Source organism: Cherax quadricarinatus, chromosome 37 (assembly GCF_038502225.1).
Source record: "Cherax quadricarinatus isolate ZL_2023a chromosome 37, ASM3850222v1, whole genome shotgun sequence".
Classification (NCBI taxonomy): domain Eukaryota; kingdom Metazoa; phylum Arthropoda; class Malacostraca; order Decapoda; family Parastacidae; genus Cherax; species Cherax quadricarinatus.
Window position 1 is genome coordinate 20,122,211 of NC_091328.1, and position 22,358 is coordinate 20,144,568.

The window sequence follows — 22,358 nt, forward strand, 5'->3', positions numbered from 1 at the left end:
GACGACTGGATTGAATCAAGGAGTGTGGATTACCTACATATATGTAAGTCTGAGGTGCCAGCTGTGGAGTATGTAGCCCCATGGTATATTAACAACTTGGAAGCAAATTATTTTGAATTTTTAATAGCTTAGGGAAACAGAAGTACCCTCAGACAAACACGGGTATGTAAAATCTTGTGGATACTCCTGTATGAGTGTAAAATTCTGCCGGATAAGTGTGAATAGTGTGTGTCGATTATATCTTCTCTGGATCTGCTATCCCATTAGAAGGTGTCTATTTTGCAGGGTCAGAAACATGTGTTAAGATAAATGGGCATGTCTGGAATGCTCCAATTTAAAACAGCTGAGTGCAGGATGCTTGATTGTACGACATGTGAGCTTCATCTCTGTTAGTGCAACAAAGAATAGATCATGACTCTCCTGCTCGCCAGTGTGGGAATGTAGAGAGAAGGGTCTTAGCCCGTTGAGAGGGATCGCCGCCCCCGAGAGGAGGGTCATCGCACCCCCCTCTTCTTTGTTGAAGGAAATTTCTCCACAAACACAGTGTATGCCACAAGATTTGAAGCAGCCGTGACCACAATGTGTCGAGGTATTCATGACCAACGAGACGAGCGCAGGTAGGTATCGTCTCTCTCACGAGTAGCCGACGAAGGATTGAGCCTCACCACTTCTGGGGTTGAATAAATTAATAATGAATAAATTTACAATAGGAATTCATACAAGTAGTTCAGTATGTTCCACATTACTTGTGCCTGCTACTGTGGTTTGTGTACCAGCCTTCTGTGTGCTAGCTTCTTGCATGCTGTACTGCACTCAAAGATGCACTCTACCAGTTAATTTATCTAATGCTGTATTTCCGCTACTGGTATTTAAATATTAGAGGATTGGCAACAATAGACGCGCCCTCTCCCGTTCTTCTCTTTCTTCTTACCTTTCCTGGTACATCAGCCAGTGCTCTCGTGCGTGTCCCTCCTGTTTACATGGAACCGGAAATGACGTCTAAGCCCTCATCTGCACTTCCGTCCCCACAACAGACACAATCATCCCCCCATTCCCTCCATCCCTCCCTACCCGCCATCCCTCACTCCCTCCCCGCCCTGCAAATTAGTGGATGAATAATGCACATACTGATAATGTTGTATATTCATTGTATGGACTGTAAAGTTAACAAAACAGAAAAAGATTGATTGTGCATTTTAGCGTCGCCTTTTGCGTTTCCCTTGTTAACAACAGCAACAACCATGACATCCTAGCCAGTCAAATATAGATGGAGGCTAACAAACTATACTGTAAACAGACTACAGACTCACGATTCAAAAAACTGGTCTTTGAAATGAGCTAAGGTATGGCAAAATCCTTTGGTCTATAAATTTAATGGTGCAAGAAAGAGTAGTTACGAGTGTATCCAAGGATCTAGAAAGCAAGTGAAGCAAATGAAAGTCATGAAGTGGGACCAGAAGCTCAACTTCCTCAGACACAGGTAGATGAGTACACACACACGCGCGGGCGCGCGCACAAGGAACCTTAATAGAACTAGGGAAGGTGAGTGATAAGTGATTCACAACAGAATTTCTAGGTAACATGAAAAAATGCTAAGCTGATTGAGTTACATGTATAAAAGCTGACGAAAGACGTTGAAACTGTAATGGTATGAAATACCAACACGATGATGTGTGTGTGTATGTACTCACCTAGTTGAGGTTGCAAGGGTCGAGTCCGAGCTCCTGGCCCCGCCTCTTCACTGATCGCTACTAGGTCACTCTCCCTGAGCCGTGAGCTTTATCATACCTCTGCTTAAAGCTATGTATGGATCCTGCCTCCACTACATCGCTTCCCAAACTATTCCACTTACTGACTACTCTGTGGCTGAAGAAATACTTCCTAACATCCCTGTGATTCATCTGTGTCTTCAACTTCCAACTGTGTCCCCTTGTTACTGTGTCCAATATCTGGAACATCCTGTCTTTGTCCACCTTGTCAATTCCTCTCAGTATTTTGTATGTCGTTATCATGTCCCCCCTATCTCTCCTGTCCTCCAGTGTCGTCAGGTTGATTTCCCTTAACCTCTCCTCGTAGGACATACCTCATAGCTCTGGGACTAGTCTTGTTGCAAACCTTTGCACTTTCTCTAGTTTCTTTACGTGCTTGGCTAGGTGTGGGTTCCAAACTGGTGCCGCATACTCCAATATGGGCCTAACGTACACGGTGTACAGGGTCCTGAACGATTCCTTATTAAGATGTCGGAATGCTGTTCTGAGGTTTGCTAGGCGCCCATATGCTGCAGCAGTTATTTGGTTGATGTGCGCTTCAGGAGATGTGCCTGGTGTTATACTCACCCCAAGATCTTTTTCCTTGAGTGAGGTTTGTAGTCTCTGGCCCCCTAGACTGTACTCCGTCTGCGGTCTTCTTTGCCCTTCCCCAATCTTCATGACTTTGCACTTGGTGGGATTGAACTCCAGGAGCCAATTGCTGGACCAGGTCTGCAGCCTGTCCAGATCCCTTTGTAGTTCTGCCTGGTCTTCGATCGAGTGAATTCTTCTCATCAACTTCACGTCATCTGCAAACAGGGACACCTCAGAGTCTATTCCTTCCGTCATGTCATTCACAAATACCAGAAACAGCACTGGTCCTAGGACTGACCCCTGTGGGACCCCGTTGGTCACAGGTGCCCACTCTGACACCTCGCCACATACCATGACTCGCTGCTGTCTTCCTGACAAGTATTCCCTGATCCATTGTAGTGCCTTCCCTGTTATCCCTGCTTGTTCCTCCAGTTTTTGCACCAATCTCTTGTGTGGAACTGTGTCAAACGCCTTCTTGCAGTCCAAGAATATGCAATCCACCCACCCCTCTCTCTCTTTTGTCTTACTGCTGTCACCATGTCATAGAACTCCAGTAGGTTTGTGACACAGGATTTCTTGTCCCTGAAACCATGTTGGCTGCTGTTGATGAGATCATTCCTTTCTAGGTGTTCCACCACTCTTCTCCTGATAATCTTCTCCATGATTTTGCATACTATACATGTCAGTGATGCTGGTCTGTAGTTTAATGCTTCATGTCTGTCTCCTTTTTTAAAGATTGGGACTACATTTGCTGTCTTCCATGCCTCAGGCAATCTCCCTGTTTCGATAGATGTATTGAATATTGTTGTAAGGGGTACACATAGCGCCTCTGCTCCCTCTCTCAATACCCATGGGGAGATATCTGGCCCCATTGCCTTTGAGGTATCTAGCTCACTCAGAAGCCTCTTCACTTCTTCCTCGGTTGTGTGCACTGTGTCCAGCACATGGTGGTGTGCCCCCACCTCTCCGTCTTTCTGGAGCCCCTTCTGTCTCCTCTGTGAACACTTCTTTGAATCTCTTGTTGAGTTCCTCACATACTTCACGGTCATTTCTTGTTGTCTCTCCTCCTTCCTTCCTTAGCCTGATTACCTGGTCTTTGACTGTTGTTTTCCTCCTGATGTGGCTGTACAACAGTTTTGGGTCAGATTTGGCTTTCGCTGCTATGTCATTTTCATATTGTCTTTGAGCCTCCCTTATCATCTGTGCATATTAGTTTCTGGCTCTATGACTGCTGTACTTATTCTCCTGGGTCCTTTGCCTTCTATATTTCTTCAATTCCCTAGCACACTTGGTTTTTGCCTCCCTGCACCTTTGGGTAAACCATGGGCTCATCCTGGTTTTTTCATTATTCCTGTTACCCTTGGGTACAAACCTCTCCTCAGCCTCCTTGCATTTTGTTGCTACATATTCCATCATCTCATTAACTGGCTTCCCTGCCAGTTCTCTGTCCCACTGAACCCCGTTCAGGAAGTTCCTCATTCTTGTGTAGTCCCCTTTCTTGTAGTTTGGCTTCATTCGTCCTGGCCTTCCTGCTTCTCCCTCCACTTGTAGCTCTACTGTGTATTCGAAGCTTAAAACCACATGGTCACTGGCCCCAAGGGGTCTTTCATATGTGATGTCCTCGATATCTGCACTACTCAAGGTGAATACTAAGTCCAGCCTTGCTGGTTCATCCTCTCCTCTCTCTCTTGTAGTGTCCCTTACGTGTTGGTACATGAAGTTTTCCAGTACAACCTCCATCATCTTAGCCCTCCATGTATCTTGGCCCCCATGCAGGTCCAAGTTCTCCCAATCGATCTCCTTGTGGTTAAAGTCACCCATGATCAGGAGCTTTGCCCTGCATGCATGAGCTCTTCTGGCCACTCTAGCCAGTGTGTCAACCATCGCTCTATTGCTCTCGTCGTACTCTTGCCTTGGCCTCCTGCTGTTCTGTGGCGGGTTATACATCACTGCTATTACCACCTTAGGACCTCCAGAGTGAAGCGTTCCCACTATGTAATCACTTTCTTCTCCGCTGTCTCCTCTCTCCAGCTCATCAAAATTCCAGCGATTTTTGATCAGCAATGCCACTCCTCCACCCCCCCTGTTCCCTCTGTCTTTCCTCAGGATTTGGTATCCCGTTGGAAAGATGGCATCTGTTATCATACCTGTAAGCTTGGTTTCTGTGAGAGCTATGATGTCCGGTGATGCCTCTTTGACTCTTTCATGCCACTCCTCCCACTTATTTGTGTACTCACCTATTTGTGGTTGCAGGGGTCGAGTCATAGCTCCTGGCCCCGCCTCTTCACTGATTGCTACTAGGTCCTCTCTCTCCCTGCTCCATGAGCTTTATCATACCTCGCCTTAAAACTATGTATGGTTCCCGCCTCCACTACTTCACTTTCTAGGCTATTCCATGGCTTGACTACTCTATGACTCATCTATTGATTCATCTGAGTCTTCAACTTCCAATTGTGACCTCTTGTGTCCGTGTCCCATCTCTGGAACATCCCGTCTTTGTCCACCTCGTCTATTCTGTGCAGTATTTTATATGTCGTTATCATGTCTCCCCTGACCCTCCTGGCCTCCAGTGTCATCAGGCCGATTTCCCTCAACCTTCGTAGGACAATCCCCGTAGCTCTGGGACTAGTCTTGTTGCAAACCTTTGCACTTTCTCTAATTTCTTGACGTGCTTGACTAGGTGTGGATTCCAAACTGGTGCTGCATACTCCAGCATGGGCCTGACGTAAATGGTATACAGAGTCTTGAACGACTCCTTACTGAGGTATCGGAACGCTATCCGTAGGTTTGCCAGGCGCCCGTATGCTGCAGCAGTTATCTGATTGATGTGCGCCTCAGGAGATATGCTCGGTGTTATACTCACCCCCAGATCTTTTTCCTTGAGTGAGGTTTGCAAACTTTGGCCATCTAAACTATATTGTGTCTGCGGTCTTCTTTGCCCTTCCCCAATCTTCATGACTTTGCATTTGGCGGGGTTAAACTCAAGGAGCCAGTTGCTGGACCAGGCTTGTAGCTTGTCCAGGTCTCTTTGTAGTCCTGCCTGATCCTCATCCGATTTGATTCTTCTCATTAACTTCACATCGTCCGCAAACAAGGACACTTCTGAGTCTATCCCTTCCGTTATGTCATTCACATATACCAAGAACAGCACAGGTCCTAGGACTGACCCCTGTGGAACCCCGCTTGTCACAGGCGCCCACTTTGACACCTCATCACGTACCATGACTCGTTGTTGCCTCCCTGTAAGGTATTCTCTTATCCATTGCAGTGCCTTTCCTGTTATGTGTGCCTGATCCTCTAGCTTTTGCAGTAACCTCTTGTGAGGAACTGTGTCGAAGGCCTTCTTGTGTGTGTGTGTGTGTGTGTGTGTGTGTGTGTGTGTGTGTGTGTGTGTGTGTGTGTGTGTGTGTGTGTGTGTGTGTGTGTGTGTGTGTGTGTGTGTGTGAGCGCGCGCGCGCGCTCTTATATGGACCATTGATTGGTGATGCTTCGTCCACAAATGGGCTTTGCTAAGTCATCACTGTGTGTGTGGGGGGAAACGTGTTTAATAAAAGGTTCCACTGACTGTATTGGTCTCTTTCTGCCAGTGACAAGAACTTATCTTTGGCACAAAAGATATTCTAACACAGCTAACATTGAAGGAAGGATCTACAGCTCTAAGTGAGTCACTTGCTAACACACACAAGTCACACTCGCATAAGCAAACGCAACGCTTCGTTCAGAAACGGTGTCTCGTGACTGGTGCCGGAACTGCAATATGTGAACTACCAGGTAAGGTGCACCAGATACCGTGTGCACCCTTGTAAATGACAGCATAATAAACTTGGTAGTTTATTCCACGCATCTACAAGTCAATCGCCAGACCGTTGCTTTCCTGTATTTATAACTCTAAATTTAGCCGAATTGCATTCGTTGCTGCAATTCCTGTCTTGGAGAGAGAGATTTTCACGACGAAGATAAAGGCCCAAGAACTATAATTCAATTTATATTTCTAAGTAGGTAATTACAAACAAACTTGTATTTATTCTTGATCAGTTAATTGGGTTTAAAGCCTATCGACTACACGAGTCATTAAATATTAAATTCTCAAGGTATATAGTATATACACAGAGATACACCTCTTGATGTATATATCCTGTTGTTATACTCTTATAACCCACTCTAGATCTTAGCCTATTAACCCCCCTCCTTCCTTCCTCCCCCTTCTACCTAAACCACTTAGTAGCCATTAAGGAGTAATGAAGGGTTGGGGAGGGAGGCACCGTCGGAGCTACTGTTACGTAGCTGCGGTTCAAGAACTGCACAACAGGATAATTACTGGAATTTGTTTGTATATTCAGCAATAGAGGTACAGCAACAAGTGCAAGCACGTTTGAAAATACAGGTATAAATACATTGACAAATGCAGGTACATTTACAAGGAGAGGTACCGGCAAAAAGTACAGGTACCGGAAGAAAAGAAACGCTGACAAGTACACATACTAGCAAAGGAACACCAGTGCGAGTACAGTTGTAGACACAGGTACAGGGGGTCATAATTTCAAATCTATAAATAACCTTCACACGCAAAGTTGCTCATTTCGTAAACGTGAGAGGAACGTGGGACTCAATCGACTCCTCATGTGTAACTAACTACAGTTAAGACTGTAAAAAACGAAAGGTAAGACTAATGCGTAATTAACTACAGGCTTCGTGATCGGCCAGCTACATGGAACATCACACAGCTGTGATTTTTTAGTGCCAGGATGCGAAAAAAAAGACAAAATAATGTGAGTGCACAAGCACCTTGAAACCGTGCTAAACTGTAAACAAAACCACTGGCTGGCTCAATCACTGATATTAAAGACCAGCAAAGAAGCCATCATCATAACAATATAACGTCAATTATGTTTGCAAACATACAAGGTCTTAATACAAGTAGCAACAAAATACTGTTTTATTAGTGGACTATTTACTGAATCAAATTTACTGTTTGAGGTTTTCACAGAGACGCATGTAAAAGACTACTTTGACAAGCCTGGCCCATGACCGGGCTCCGAGTGTATTAAAACTCTTGAAACTCATCAAAGGAATAAATTATAGATCCTTGTGCGCAACCTGCTAAAAAAAAAAACTCTGGGAAGGTTGGGAGCCCGGACGTTAGAATCGCTCATCTACGCCGAGTTACTTAACACCATAAATGATTTAGTTGAAGTTTAGGCAGTAGAAAAAATGAAAACCAGAATTTACTTATAAAACTTGTTTGTAAGCCACAAGACTACAACTTCCCAGCAGTTCAAAATCTTCCAAACCCAGCCCCAAATATTTTGTTGCTAGGCGATTTCAATTTACATCTCAAATGGAAAGATGTAACACAAACTATACTAGCAGAAAAAAATCCCAGGAGCTAGTTCAGATGAGCAGTCTTACACAGTCGAACTATTATGACTCAACGATACATTCGCCTTAAATCAGCAAATAACGGAGCCGAGCAGACTAGAAAATACCTCTGACCATATATTCACATAGAATGAGGATCGGGCGCGAAACAATGGCGTCACTAACAAGTAATTCAGACCACATTATTATAATCATGGGGGAACGCTAAACCCGTAGGATTATACAGCACCGGGGGGGTGAATATTCAAGCTTAATTCGGGGAACCCGAGCACAGATCCAATTCCCTAGATCAAGAGCCCCTTACCAGCGTCAAGGAACCTCCCTTAAGGGAAATTCAATCCACAACCTCAACGAGGTTCAAACCTCCATACACACTAGCGTTCAGCTACCAGTCAGAGGGGTGTATACAACAAATACAATTTCAACAACAAAAACATTAACTAGAAGTAAATAAATCATAATGTTGGTGAAATATACTGGAAAGAAAATGTAACTGATATGGATTTGAAGCAGTATGTGGTGAGGATGGGCTCAGGGGCACTAGAAGTATGCTCTGGACACTTGTGCAACACTTGTGTATTTTTTATCCACAATAAAGATACCTAAGTGTTGCATTAGTGTCTAATTCACCAACCTTGTCGGTTCTCAGAACCAGCTGTCTACACTCTAGACAAGTACCATTAAAAAGAGGAAGAGAAGATACAAGTTAAAGAGAGGCGCTCCCTCTACAGATGAAGACGGGGAATTTCAGAACTTCTCAGTGTCTGCAGATTTTATGAAGAACGAAAAATAACAAGCAAGGGAAATAGAAAATAGTGAGCTCTGACTGACTGCATCAAAGCCCAAGAGAAATAGAGGGAACAAAAAGCCATAAACTAAACTGAGGAAATTCTAAATACTTCTCGTATATAAAATCCAGGGCACAAACCACATCCAGTATCAGGTCTTTGCTTAAATGAGATGAACCTACACTGATGACAACACAAACAAACGAGTGAAATACTGAACTTGCTAGACGATTGCGTGTTATGTGAGCCATTAATCAATCTAAAGATTGACAACCAAAGGATTTGCAAGGACGAGGCTCAAAACTCTGCAGACATCTCCATTATTTCTGAGATAGCCCCAAATGACTTCAAAAACGTCAATGACTGCATACCCGTGTACTCTTCCCCAGGCCCTGACTCTTGTAACTCCATATTCATCAAGAACTGTAAGAAACTATCTCATCCTTTGAATAGTCTATGGAGAAGGAACCCGGATATAGGAATCGTCCCACAGTCCTTAAAACGTGCTGACAAAGACCTACTCCACAATGGTGACAGTAAAGCAATCAAGGCTGAGGGACTGATCACCTATGAGGGCTGAGAGACTGATCACCTATGAAGGCTGAGAGACTGATCACCTATCAAGGCTGAGAGACTGATCACCTATCAAAGCTGAGAGACTGATCACCTATCAAAGCTGAGAGACTGATCACCTATCAAAGCTGAGGGACTGATCACCTATCAAGGCTGAGGGACTGATCACCTATCAAGGCTGAGGGACTGATCACCTATCAAGACTGAGGGACTGATCACCTATCAAGGCTGAGAGACTGATCACCTATCAAGGCTGAGAGACTGATCGCCTATCAAGGCTGAGAGACTGATCGCCTATCAAGGCTGAGAGACTGATCACCTATCAAGGCTGAGAGACTGATCACCTATCAAGGCTGAGAGACTGATCGCCTATCAAGGCTGAGAGACTGATCGCCTATCAAGGCTGAGAGACTGATCGCCTATCAAGGCTGAGAGACTGATCGCCTATCAAGGCTGAGAGACTGATCGCCTATCAAGGCTGAGGGTCTGATCACCTTCAATAAAGGCTGAGGGACTGATCACCTTCAATAAAGGCTGAGGGACTGATCACCTTCAATAAAGGCTGAGGGACTGATCACCTCATAATTACCTCCCCATCCCCATTGTCTCCGGTGTTATATTTTTCTGTATTCAACTGCAGAAGATTGTTGTGCGGGCGAAACGTTTCCGCAATAAAGATGCCCATGTGTTACACATGTGTCTTATTCATCAACCTGTCGGTGTTGTTTCTAATTACTGTAATGTAAAATTATACGGTCTTTAATGAAAACAACAGCAACGGCAATAACACACGCATGTTGCCGTCATTAATAACAGCAGAAAGAGCTGTAACAACCGAAGTAGCTGTAACCCTAGTAACAACAGCAATAGCTGTAACAACCCAAGTAACAACAGCAATAGCTGCAACTCAAGTAACAACAGCAATAGCTGTAACAACCCTAGTAACAACAGCAATAGCTGTAACAGATCATGTTACAGCAAAACAGAGGTAGCACACCATGTAACAGTAGTAACAGCTGTTACAAACTGTGACAACTGTTGTAAGAGACCCCAGTAACAGTAGCAACTGCTGTAACAGACCCTGTACCAGCAGCTGCAAAGACCATGTAACTGAAGCAGCAGGCCATGTAACAGCTGTAACATAGCATGTCATTGCACCAGCAATAGCTGCAACTGACCACGTAGAAGCACAGATGTAACAGACCATGCAACAGCAATAGCAGTGATGGGAGGAACAGCAATAGTGATGGGAGGAACAGGAAGAGCAGCTATGTCAGAAACAGTAGTATCAGTGTTGGCAGGAACAGCAGCAGCATTGACAACAGCAACAGCAGTGATGGTAGGAACATCAGCAGCAGTGATGGTAGGAACAGTACCAGCAACAGTGATGACAGGACTAGCAACAACAGTGACGGTAAAAACATCAGCAGTGATGGCAGGAACAGCAGCAACAGGAACAGCAACAACAGTGATGACAGAACCAGCAGCAGCAGTGACGGCAGGAACAGCAGCAGCGACAGCAGGAACAGCAGCAGCAGTGACGGCAGGAACTGCAGCAGCAGGAACAACAGCAACAATGACAGGACCAGCAGCAGCAGTGACGGCAGGAACAGCAGCAGCAGTGACGGCAGGAACAGCAGCAGCAGGAACAACAGCAACAGCAATAATGACAGGGCCAGCAGCAGCAGTGACGGCAGGAACAGCAGCAGCAGTGACGGTAGGAACAGCAGCAGCAGGAACAACAGCAACAGTAATGACAGGACCAGCAGCAGCAGTGAGGGCAGGAACAGCAGCAGCAGTGACGGCAGGAACATCAGCAGCAGTGAAGGCAGGAACAGCAGCAGCAGTGACGGTAGGAACAGCAGCAGCAGTGACGGCAGGAACAGCAGCAGCAGTGACGGTAGGAACAGCAGCAGCAGGAACAACAGCAACAGCAATAATGACAGGGCCAGCAGCAGCAGTGACGGCAGGAACAGCAGCAGCAGTGACGGTAGGAACAGCAGCAGCAGGAACAACAGCAACAGTAATGACAGGACCAGCAGCAGCAGTGAGGGCAGGAACAGCAGCAGCAGTGACGGCAGGAACATCAGCAGCAGTGAAGGCAGGAACAGCAGCAGCAGTGACGGTAGGAACAGCAGCAGCAGTGAGGGCAGGACCAGCAGCAGCAGTGACGGCAGGAACATCAGCAGCAGTGAAGGCAGGAACACACAACAGACTAGGAAGAAGCACAGTTAAACAGGTAATTACATTTGTACTACCTTACCTGCTAGGTAACGGCACACCTCCCAAGTGCCACACCTCTTCCTCACAAATGTCTTCCCTCTCCCCCAGTAATGATCCCCAACACCCTTCCGTTGAGACCGGCATCCCCCCCGTTAATAATTTAGTACCCTACCGTTGAGACCTCCATCCCCGTTAATAATTCAACACCCTACCGTTGAGACCTCCATCCCCCGTTAATAATTCAACGCCCTACCGTTGAGACCTCCATCCCCCGTTAATAATTCAGCACCCTACCGTTGAGATCTAATTCAGGACCCTACCGTTGAGACTTCCATTTCCCCGTTAACCCCCCTCCCCTTCCCTTGAGACCCCTCCATCACTAATCACCCACGTAACAGTTACTCCAGCTCTGCTGGAACAAAAGCTCTCAAGCTGCCGCAGCTGCCTTACTGAAGTCTCCCAGCACACACTGACACACTTTCTTACTTAACAAGAGAAACTCATCCTGCGTGAAGGAACATGACCAAAACATTGCTACTTCTTGTCCCCACAGTGTAACACAGTGGGGGTACTACCACTGTGTAACAGTCGTGTAAGAACAGTAGGGGTAACACCACTGTCACAGTCGTGTAGCAACAGTGGGGGTAACACCACTGTGTAACTGTCGTGTAGCAACAGTGGGGGGTACCACCACTGTGTAACTCGTGTAGCAACAGTGGGGGTACCACCACTGTAACTGTCGTGTAGCAACAGTGGGGGTACCACCACTGTAACTGTCGTGTAGCAACAGTGGGGGTACCACCACTGTAACTGTCGTGTAGCAACAGTGGGGGTACCACCACTATGTAACTCGTATAGCAAGTGGGGGTACCACCACTGTGTAACTCGTATAGCAATAGTGGGGGTACCACCACTGTGTAACTCGTATAGCAACAGTGGGGGTACCACCAATGTGTAACTGTCGTGTGGCAACAGTGGGGGTAACACTGTGTAACTGTCGTGTAACAGCATAATGGGGGTACCACCACTGTGTAACTTGTGAAACAGCAACAGTAGGGGTAACAGCACAGTGGGGGTATCACTACCACCACTGTGTAACTATTGTGTAGCAGCACAGTGAGGGTACCACCACCACTGCGTAACAGTCGTGTAGTAACAGTGGAGGTACCACTGTGTAACTGTCATCTAGTAACAGTGAGGGTACCACCACCACTGTGTAACAGTCGTGTAGTAACACAGTGGGGGTACCACCACAACTGTGGGTGTACCACCCCTGTGTAACAGTCATGTAGTAACAGTAGGGGTACCACCACTGTGTAACAGTCGTGTAATAACACTGGGGGTACCACCACCACTGTGTAACAGTCGTGTAACAGCATACTATGGAGAGAGAGTAATTATATTTATCTACAAATTCCCTTGATATATATTTACACATTATTTTAATCCATACTATGGATGCCACCTGTTGTGTCCTCTATCTACACTTACTCTAGTTGGTGGTATTACTTTCTTTTTCATGTTTCCTAGTTTTTTCACCTTTTCCTTTTTTGTTTAATTATTCCTGATTTTTTAAATATTTAGAGAAAGTGAGTGGAGATAGGAACTGACTCTTTAAAATGCGAGGACCAGGGACCAAGAAACACAGGGAGGTAGTAAAATGAAACTAATTAAACGAGGAAGTGGCTGAAACAAATACAATACACAGTTTTAAGAGTAGGTATGATACGTTCCAAGAGGCCAGAAGCCAGTAATGCAAATACACGAAGCTTAAAATGCTGAGTGAGGAAGACAAACTGAACCAGGCAAACAGCTCTTGGTACACTAGTGACGTACCAAGAGCTGATGGTACCACGAGATGTTGCTATACAACATCCCGTGGTACACATGTGGTACTGTATTTTTGTGTTACGCATAGAAGGATACTTTTTTGATACACTTAAAAATTTATTTTGCTAAATTCTTATGAAAGAACCACAGAGGTAAATAACAGACAGCTATGCATGAACTGAATGTTCCTAGATTTTACGAAAGAGTCACAAGATAATACACAGGGCTGCATGAAATGCATGTTCCTAGACCAACGAAAGAGCCACAGAGACAGGGATGAATGAACTGCATGTTCCTAGACCAACGAAAGAGCCACAGAGACAGGGATGAATGAACTGCATGTTCCTAGACCAACGAAAGAGCCACAGAGACAGGGATGAATGAACTGCATGTTCCTAGACCAACGAAAGAGCCACAGAGACAGGGATGAATGAACTGCATGTTCCTAGACCAACGAAAGAGCCACAGAGACAGGGATGCATGAACTGTACGACAACACTGAACATGATTGACCTAAAAGTAAAAGTTAGGAATCAAATATCGTGTGCTCCGACCCGATGATCAGGAAGTCCAGAAAGACTGCAACGAGTACCTTACAGTCATAAACATCAGTATAGGATGAATCAATATGCGCCTCTGTACAATTTAGACTACCTCCCACAAGATGAATATCTGGTGAGTAATAAAGCTATTTAAGTTATCGAAGCTAATGCGAGGATCCCAAAACAATCAGTAACGGGAACACTTGTTCCTACCGATCCCGTACTACAAACGAAGTAACGGCAATACAACAGACTTCAATAATCCACCTAAAAACAAACGATACTGAAGACGAAAACACCGGTACATAAACGATACTAAAGACAACACCAGTACAGCTCAAATAAGGTGATGTAGGTAACAAATCTCAGCTTGTAAATAAAGTTAGGAACCCTTATGATAATCTTGTCAAACCCTCTGTAAAAAAAATTACTAAAGATTTAAACACCAATACATAAACGATACTAAATACTATCAAATAAACCCAGCAACATCAAATGCAAAATCATTAGTTATTCACCTAAGGATGAGTTAGTAGTAGAGGAGAAAGAAAGAATATATGGAAGCAGGGAGGGAAAGAGGAAGGAAAAGATGAGAGGGAACAAGGAAGTAAGGAAATTAGGTAGGGATAGAGAAGTGGAACGAAGGAAGGAAGGAAGGGGAATGATAAGATAATGAGGTAAGGTGTCTCTTGTCACCTCCCCTACATGTTATTGACATTCCACTTCACCCTCCAGTATCCACGGTCAGTTTGCCCATCCCCAGCCAGGCACCTCTCTTGTAGTAGCACCAGCTGCTCCACCACCTGCACTCTATCACACACATACCACCAGCGGCTTCACCACCTGGACAGGAAGACAAACAGAAAACAGCTGTAGAATACACAGATTTTGCAAAAGCCTTTCACATGTGCTATCATTGTGTAATAGCGCACAAAATGCATGCTAAAGGGATAACTGGCAAAGTGGGCAGATGGAGCTTCAACTTTCTAACCAATCGAACACAAATAGTTAAATCGGAAGCTGCCAGTTTCCCCCACCATGTTCCTCATCCTATCAGACTGCATGAAACTATCATCCACTGAGGACACGGCAAATCTCTAAGAAGATATAAACCAAGTTTTCCAATGGGCAACGGAGAACAATATGATGTTCAATGAAGACAAATTCCAACTACTCCGTTATGGAAAACTTTAAGAAATAATAGCTAGAACTGAGTATACTACAAACTCTAATCACACAATAGAGCGAAAAAGTAATCTGAAGGACCTGTGAGTGGTAATGTCTGAGGATCTCACCGTGAAGGATCACAACAGTGCCACTATCACATCTGCAAGGAAAATGATAGGATGAATAATGAGAACGTTCAAAACAAGAGATGCCAAGCCAATGATGATCCTTTGTAAATCACTTGTTCTCTCTAGGCTGGAATACTGCTGTACATTAATATCTCCATTCAACGCAGGTCAAATCGCAGATCTAGAGAAATTACAGAGAACCTTTACTGCAAATACAAGTTCCGTCAAACACCTTAACTACTGGGAACGCTTGGAAGCACTTAACTTGTACTCACTGGAGCGCAGGCGAGAGAGAGACGTCATAATCTACACCTGGAAAATCCTAGAGGGACTGGTCCCTGATCTGCACACAAATCTCTCCCTACGAAAGCAAAAAACTGGGCAGGCGGTGCAACATACCCCCAATGAAAAGTAGGGGCGCCATTAGTACACTAAGAGAAAATACATTAAGTGTCCGGGGACCAAGACTGTTCAACAGCCTCCCATCAGCCATAAGGTCTGGTTGTCTTCAAGAAGGAGCTGGACAGATACCTAAAGTCACTGCTGGATCAGCCTTGCTGTGGTTCCTACGTTGGATTACGTGCAGCCAGCAGTAACAGCCTAGTTGATCAGGCCCTGATCCACCGGAAGGCCTGGTCATGGACCGGGCAGCGGGGGTGTTGATCCCCGGAATACCCTCCACGTAGACCTGTCATCTCCCTCACACACCAGTAACACCAGTCATCTCATTCGCACACCAGCAACACCATCAATGTGATACTTTCCCTACAAACACAAGTGAACGTGCTCTCACACATTATATAAACAGGTCTAAAAAAAGTGTGAGAACTACAAAATAGTTTCAAAATGCGAGTTATGATGAAAGGCTGAGAATACTAAAGATGAACAGGTTGGCTGATAACACGAAAAAGATTGTCATGATAACTACATACAAGGTAATAAAACACTTGAAATAATAGGGAAGATTTTTTAGTATCTGCAACAAAAGAAAAAAGAGGACAGCTGTAAATTGAGAACCGACGTTCATCACACACCCACTGGCATGTCTTCTTGACCAGGGAACTGGTAATTCTGAAGACAGCAGTTCTGGGGCCCTGTTGTTGTACTGTCCAGTTCAACCAACTAACAGCACGAGAGCGTGCTCTTCAGCGGTGTCCGTTCGTCCGTCCAAATCACTCTCCCTTACGCTGGTCCAAACCACTACTCCTGCTATGAGTGGCTCTTTGTTGTCTTATCATTATACTAGTAATTCAACTTTGTAAATACTGTATATAGTAGTAAAAGAATATAAGAGTAAAGAAAAACTACCCCTTCTGTGTTTGTCTTGTCCTTATATTGCCAGGTTGTTCTTTGACTGCTGACTTTGGTTACGATCACGTGCAACACACCTAGTATTAAATGCTGCAACTATTAGAATTGTTTTAAAAATGTATAATGAATAAGTTACTGAACACGTGATAGCTCGTGGTGTATAAACATGCACACACCGCTAGCACACACATGCACATGTATTTACACACCACTACTCTTCCTCACATAGGTGAATGACCTACAAGAGAAGAACTTTTCCCAGGTGTCATTATTTGTTAAAAATGTAAAGCTAATGTGAATAAGAATAATGTACAACTAATGAGAATAACAACAAGCTTATCGCCAGAAATACACACAAACCTAATAACGTCAGAAGCACATGCAGGATTAGCTAACCTCAGAATAACATACAGGAACTTCAATAAAGAATCCTTTAGAACCACATATATGACATATGTTAAGTCAGCCATTGAGTATGTGGCCCCAGCATGGAGCCCAAACCTGGTCAAACACAAACTCAAAATGTCGAAAGGTTTGCAACCAGACTAGTACTAGAACTAAGAGAAATGAAGTGAGGAAAATTTTAATGAATTGAGCATAACGACCTTAGAAAAGAAAAAAAAAGAATATTATTACTTTAACTTAATGTGAATGATAAGGAAGATAGGAACAGACTATCTGAATTAAGAGAACTGTGATCAATGGGACACAGGTGGAAGCTGAAAACGCATACGAGCCATAGGGACGTAAGGAAGCATTTCTTTAGTGTCAGGGAGGTTGAAAAGTGACATGACTTAGATGAGGCAGCGGTGGAGGTAAATTTAAGAGTTTCAAGAGTAGACATCATAAAGACCAAGAGGACAGAAGCCAGTGATGCTTATCATAGTAGAAGAATTGAGACACTTATGCAACACATGGGAATCTTTATTGAAGAAACGTTTCGCCACACAGTGGCTTCAGTCCAATACAAAGTAGAAATGGGTAAGGAGAGTAGAAGTATGAGGTAATCAGTAACCTGTTCTGTGTTCAGTCCATCACTCTACAAGAGTGATGGACTGAACACATCGAATCCAGGTTGAGGGACTGATTACGTCATACTTCTACTCTCCTTACCCATTTCTACTTTGTATTGGACTGATGAAGCCACTGTGTGGCGAAACGTTTCTTCAATAAAGATTCCCATGTGTTGCATAAGTGTCTCAATTCTTCAACTTGTCGGTTTTCAAAACCATTCATCACTTATCATAGTAGTCTAGGAAGCGGGGCCAGTAGCTAAGTCTCGATCCCCGCAAAGATAACTTTGTGATTATAACGCGATGAATACACGTGCATACTTCGTACGTAGACACACACACACACACACACACACACACACACAGTAGGGTGGCAGAACATCAAGAAGGAAACTATGTGGCAGTCCAGAACAAGGTCGGTGTCACGCTCACTGCTCGCCAACCTTAACCACTTGAAGAATGTGAAAGGTACACACAAGGTCCGCAACCACTTCAACAACTATCAGCTATACACTTTATTTAAAAACTATTTTTAAAAACATCGACCGTTTTCCACCAAGCAGAATGAACTAACAAAGAAAAGACATTCAGCATCATTTGTTTCCTAGCCGAGTTTACAAATGGGCAAGTACATTATAATACGGTACTGACCCACCGAAAAACATTTTCACCTGACTTGTGCAAGCACTGTACTTTCCAACATCTCCACACTCAAACAAAAGCTCAACCAGGTCGAGCCCTCTATCCAGGTCACACTCGACGAGGAGGTCGACGGTACTCTACCTTTCCTTGATCTTCTATTCTGTAAATGGGTTGGGTTAGGTAAGATTTTTCAGGAAACAAGACAGGTGTTTCCTGACGCGGGTCTTAAATCATATGATGACCCGCTGTTAGAACTTCTGATCACCTGACCGAGGCCTTCCGTTCGCTTACCGGTCCACCCCTTTAAAAATTATGGTTATTATATATATTACAACCATTTTTTTCTGTAAATGGGATAATGAACCATATTTCATAGTCTATCGCACACCATCCAGTCAACAAGATCTTCACTACTATTATTACATACACCAAAGTCCAGACCTCTACAACACAAATGTCCTCAAAGATTTGTTAAGTTATACCATGAACTAAGGAAAGATCCTGGACTTCACCTTACGAAATAGACAAAGTAAGTGTGATAGCAATTACGAACAGGGTAGATTATAGTGGAAAAATGAACATAGAAGAGAGGGGTACTTACGTGCCTCTTAAAGTTGCGCCATCATAAGTTTCTTCCCACGTGCTCTACGTATCTGCAGCAGTGAATTTCTAGAATACATCTTTTCTAAACTTGATTATCGTTATCATTTCAACAGAGACTGCAAGCACCGTGCACACATCTTCAATTTACTTACACGATACAAAGGTAAGAAGATACAGTCCTCCCTAACAGCTTTATTGTTGTTAGGTAAAAGAACATAAGTGCATCTAATGTGACATTTTATTGTGGCAAAGTTTCGCTCTCCAAGAGCCGTTAAAAACAATACAGGGACACAGAGGGGTATATATAGGTACAGAGTGAAGAGCAAAGCTCCTGGAGAGCGAAACGTTGCCACAATAAAATGTCACATTAGTTGCACTTGTTTCCTTTTACCTAACATAATGTCGGTAATTCTACCGACATTATTACAACTTTATTGTTAAACCACATCTCTAGCATTCCCTCTAACACCAAATTCCAAGTATCCACAAACGTCTCCACTACATAGACATTACTTCTAAGGGACACCAAGTCAATAACCACGGCAGTAGTATACACAATCATTTGCAACGACTGTGAACAAATATACATGGGAGAAACATCAAGAGCCCTCCACACACGCAATTCTGAAAACAGAATGGACCACTTAAACAACGTTTGTGTTTTAGAGAAACTCCCACAAACACTTGATCAATGAGAACGACGCACGACTCCTCAAAGAAGTCACTTAAAAACCACGATGTTTGAATCATCACTCAACGGCATATCCAACAATTTCAACCAGAACAACGGCTTCTACAACATAGCAACAGGTCATAGTATGGAGGAACACTGCAGCAAACTTACTTATCCATGCTAGGAATGTCCTTGAATCCAGCCTCTTCTCATCCACTTATTCATTTAACCTATTAACCTATTTTTAGACTATCCAAGAAGTCATGTCGCTACTCCCACTATATAGTATATGTGTACATCGTCTCTCCCCGGATTGTCACTTGATACAGCAGTGTGTGTGGGGCGGAACGTTGTCAATAAAGGATCCCATTATACTACAATTGTCTCTAATCTCTCATGTCGGTAGTGTATACCATTTATTTCCAAGAACTGATCCATCAACCTCCCTCCTTTCCTCTCTTTTATTTTTACACAAGAGTTTTACTAGGTTAGGTTGAGGGGCTTTTAACTTTATTTACAGACAGTGATATACAGATAGGGAACAGGATGTAGTTGGAGCCATCTGTGGGTCAGAGATTTCATTTGATCAACTTACTATTTCGTTGATGTCATTCTGTACGAACATGTTCCTGACTCGTGTCATCCTAAGAATAAATGATCTCAGATGAAATGATGTTTTTGAGAAGGGTGCAGTCAGAGTGAAGCTGATGTTTGCTGCCCGTCTTACTGTGTAGAAGCTCGCTCCTCGCTGTCCGCAGAGTGAAGCCAAGTGTGGTACCTTCTCAATGTTGGCCTTGTACATAACAGTAAGGCCACCTACACCCTTCCGGTGTTGAAAGCTCTGCTGAAATGACAAGATCTGTCCAGGCGAGAGATGAGTAGTCTTGCTCTGTTCAGGCAGTCCAAGAAAGTGGAGCACTCAATCTCTCTCTCTCTCTCTCTCTCTCTCTCTCTCTCTCTCTCTCTCTCTCTCTCTTTACACAGGGTTTGACAAGGTTAGGTTTCGTCTCTCTCTCTCTCTCTCTCTCTCCTTCTTCCTCATCTCCCTCCCTCCTTCCTCTTACCACCTACCCCTCTACCTCCTCCACCTCTTCCCACCACATAAAAGCTTGTAGATGACTGGTTCAGAGAACCGACACCGATAAATTAGACATGTGCAACTCTTGGGTATCTTTATTGAGGAAACTTTTCGCCACACAGTGGCTTCATCAATCCATACAAAGGAGAATCATGACGAACAGGAGGAGAATGAGGGAATCAGTCCCTCAACCTTGAGTCGATGTGGTCAGTCCATCTATCTTGAATAGAATACAGCATATGTGCGGAGAAGTAGCTTATATACTGTAGGCAGGAGAGGTGCAGCAGGCGTAGGTGGTGTCACATTTGTTCAATGTGGAAGTAGGTCGTGCCCAAGGGTTTGGCAAGCGAAGAATTCCCAAGTATTAAGCGAAACGTTTCCTCAATAAAGATACCCAACAGTTGCACATATGTCTAATTTATCAGTGTTGGTTCTCTGAACCAGTCATCTACAATCCTGTCAGACACTACAACTTCTTGGGATCTTAATACTTGGTAATTCTTCGCTTGCCTAACCCTTGGGCACGACCTACTTCCACACTGAACAAATGTGACACCACCTACGTCTGCTGCACCTCTCCTGCCTACAGTACATAAGCTACTTCTCCGCACATATGCTGTAATCTATTCAAGATTGATGGACTGACCACATCGACTCAAGGTTGAGGGACTGATTACCTCATTCTCCTCCTGTTCTTCATGATTCTCTTTTGTAAGGACTGATGAAGCCACTGTGTGGCGAAACGTTTCCTCAAAGATACCCAAGAGTTGCACGTGTCTAATTTATCACATAAAAGCTTCACTTGTCACATAACATGATGTATCTTCTTCACTCATTGCTTCACAATGGATAGATTTTCTCTTATACCTTCATACCTTTGATGTGTTTCCAGAGTCTTTCTACGCATCTTCTGGTAAGATGCTGAATAATCTGGGACCACGAATGTTGATACAATTTTCCCTTACCGTGCCCACTGCACCCCTGGTTTTCACAGGGTTTATTCTGAACTTCCTATCTTTCTCGCTCCAGTATGTTATGGCTGTGTGCAGATTTGGGACATGGCCCTCAGGTACCTTCCATGCATCTTTCTCTCCTCCACTCCAGTGAATATATATTTAAGACTAAGGCGTTCCCAGTAATATAAATTCTTTATTGGCTCTATGCGCTTCGTAAATGATCTCTGTATTTGTTCCAGTTCTGATATTTCTCCTGCCCTGAACGAGGACGTCAACACTGAGCAATATCCCAAATGAGGGAACACTAGCAATTTAAAAAGTGTCACCATCAGAATTATTTCCCTTGTTTTGAAGGTTTTCAATACCCACCCCGTCATCCTCCTGGCTGTCGTGATCTTTGTCTTATGTTCTTTGGAAGAAGTTCAACTGACATAATTATTCCCAAGTCTTTCACGTGTTCCTGTCCTTCTATTTGACGATCCTAGTGAGTTTTGTATACAGTGTTCCTTTGGTGTTCATTCTTTCCATACCTCAGCAGCTGGAACTTATCACCACTGAACGTCATGTTGTTCTCCACTGCCCACTGAAAAACACTGCTTATATCTTCCTGTAACTTTTCAGTGTCGTCTACTGCAGTGACTTTCATGCTTATTTTTGTGCAAATGATGATACAAAACTGTGACGGTGGTTTTATGTCTGCTGTAATAATGATCACTTAAAATGAAGTGGCTAAGAACTATCATTATTTATCATCAGTTTACTAAACCATCATTATTCATCAGTTTACTAAACCATCATTATTCATCATCAGTTTACTAAACAATTAATAATTATCATCAGTTTACTAACCCATTATTTATAATGATTTTACGGAAAGTAACCAATGAAAATTAATAAAAAAGCTGGAAGAAAAGCTGACGTAAACAATGGTTAACTATTAAATTTAAATGACAAAGTAAAAACATAATTTACTAAAATAAAAGCTAATTATGCTTTTATAACAGGGTGATTAAGAGGTTAATTACTAGAGGATATCCCGGTGACTCACCCGAAGCAACTTGGTACTTCATGACATACATGTGACTCACCTGAAGCAACTTGGTACTTCAT

The 22,358-nt window shown here is 43.8% G+C and overlaps 1 long non-coding RNA gene across 1 annotated transcript in view; it reads right to left on the reverse strand.

Moving 5' to 3' along the window:
- Positions 1-13,406: 13,406 nt before the first annotated feature.
- The window catches only part of LOC138853701 (uncharacterized), a 178,871-nt gene continuing 169,919 nt past the window's right edge, over positions 13,407-22,358 (reverse strand). The window contains exon 3 of the long non-coding RNA XR_011392865.1: positions 13,407-14,520. This is a non-coding gene — a long non-coding RNA (uncharacterized lncRNA). The remainder of the gene's footprint in view (positions 14,521-22,358) is intronic.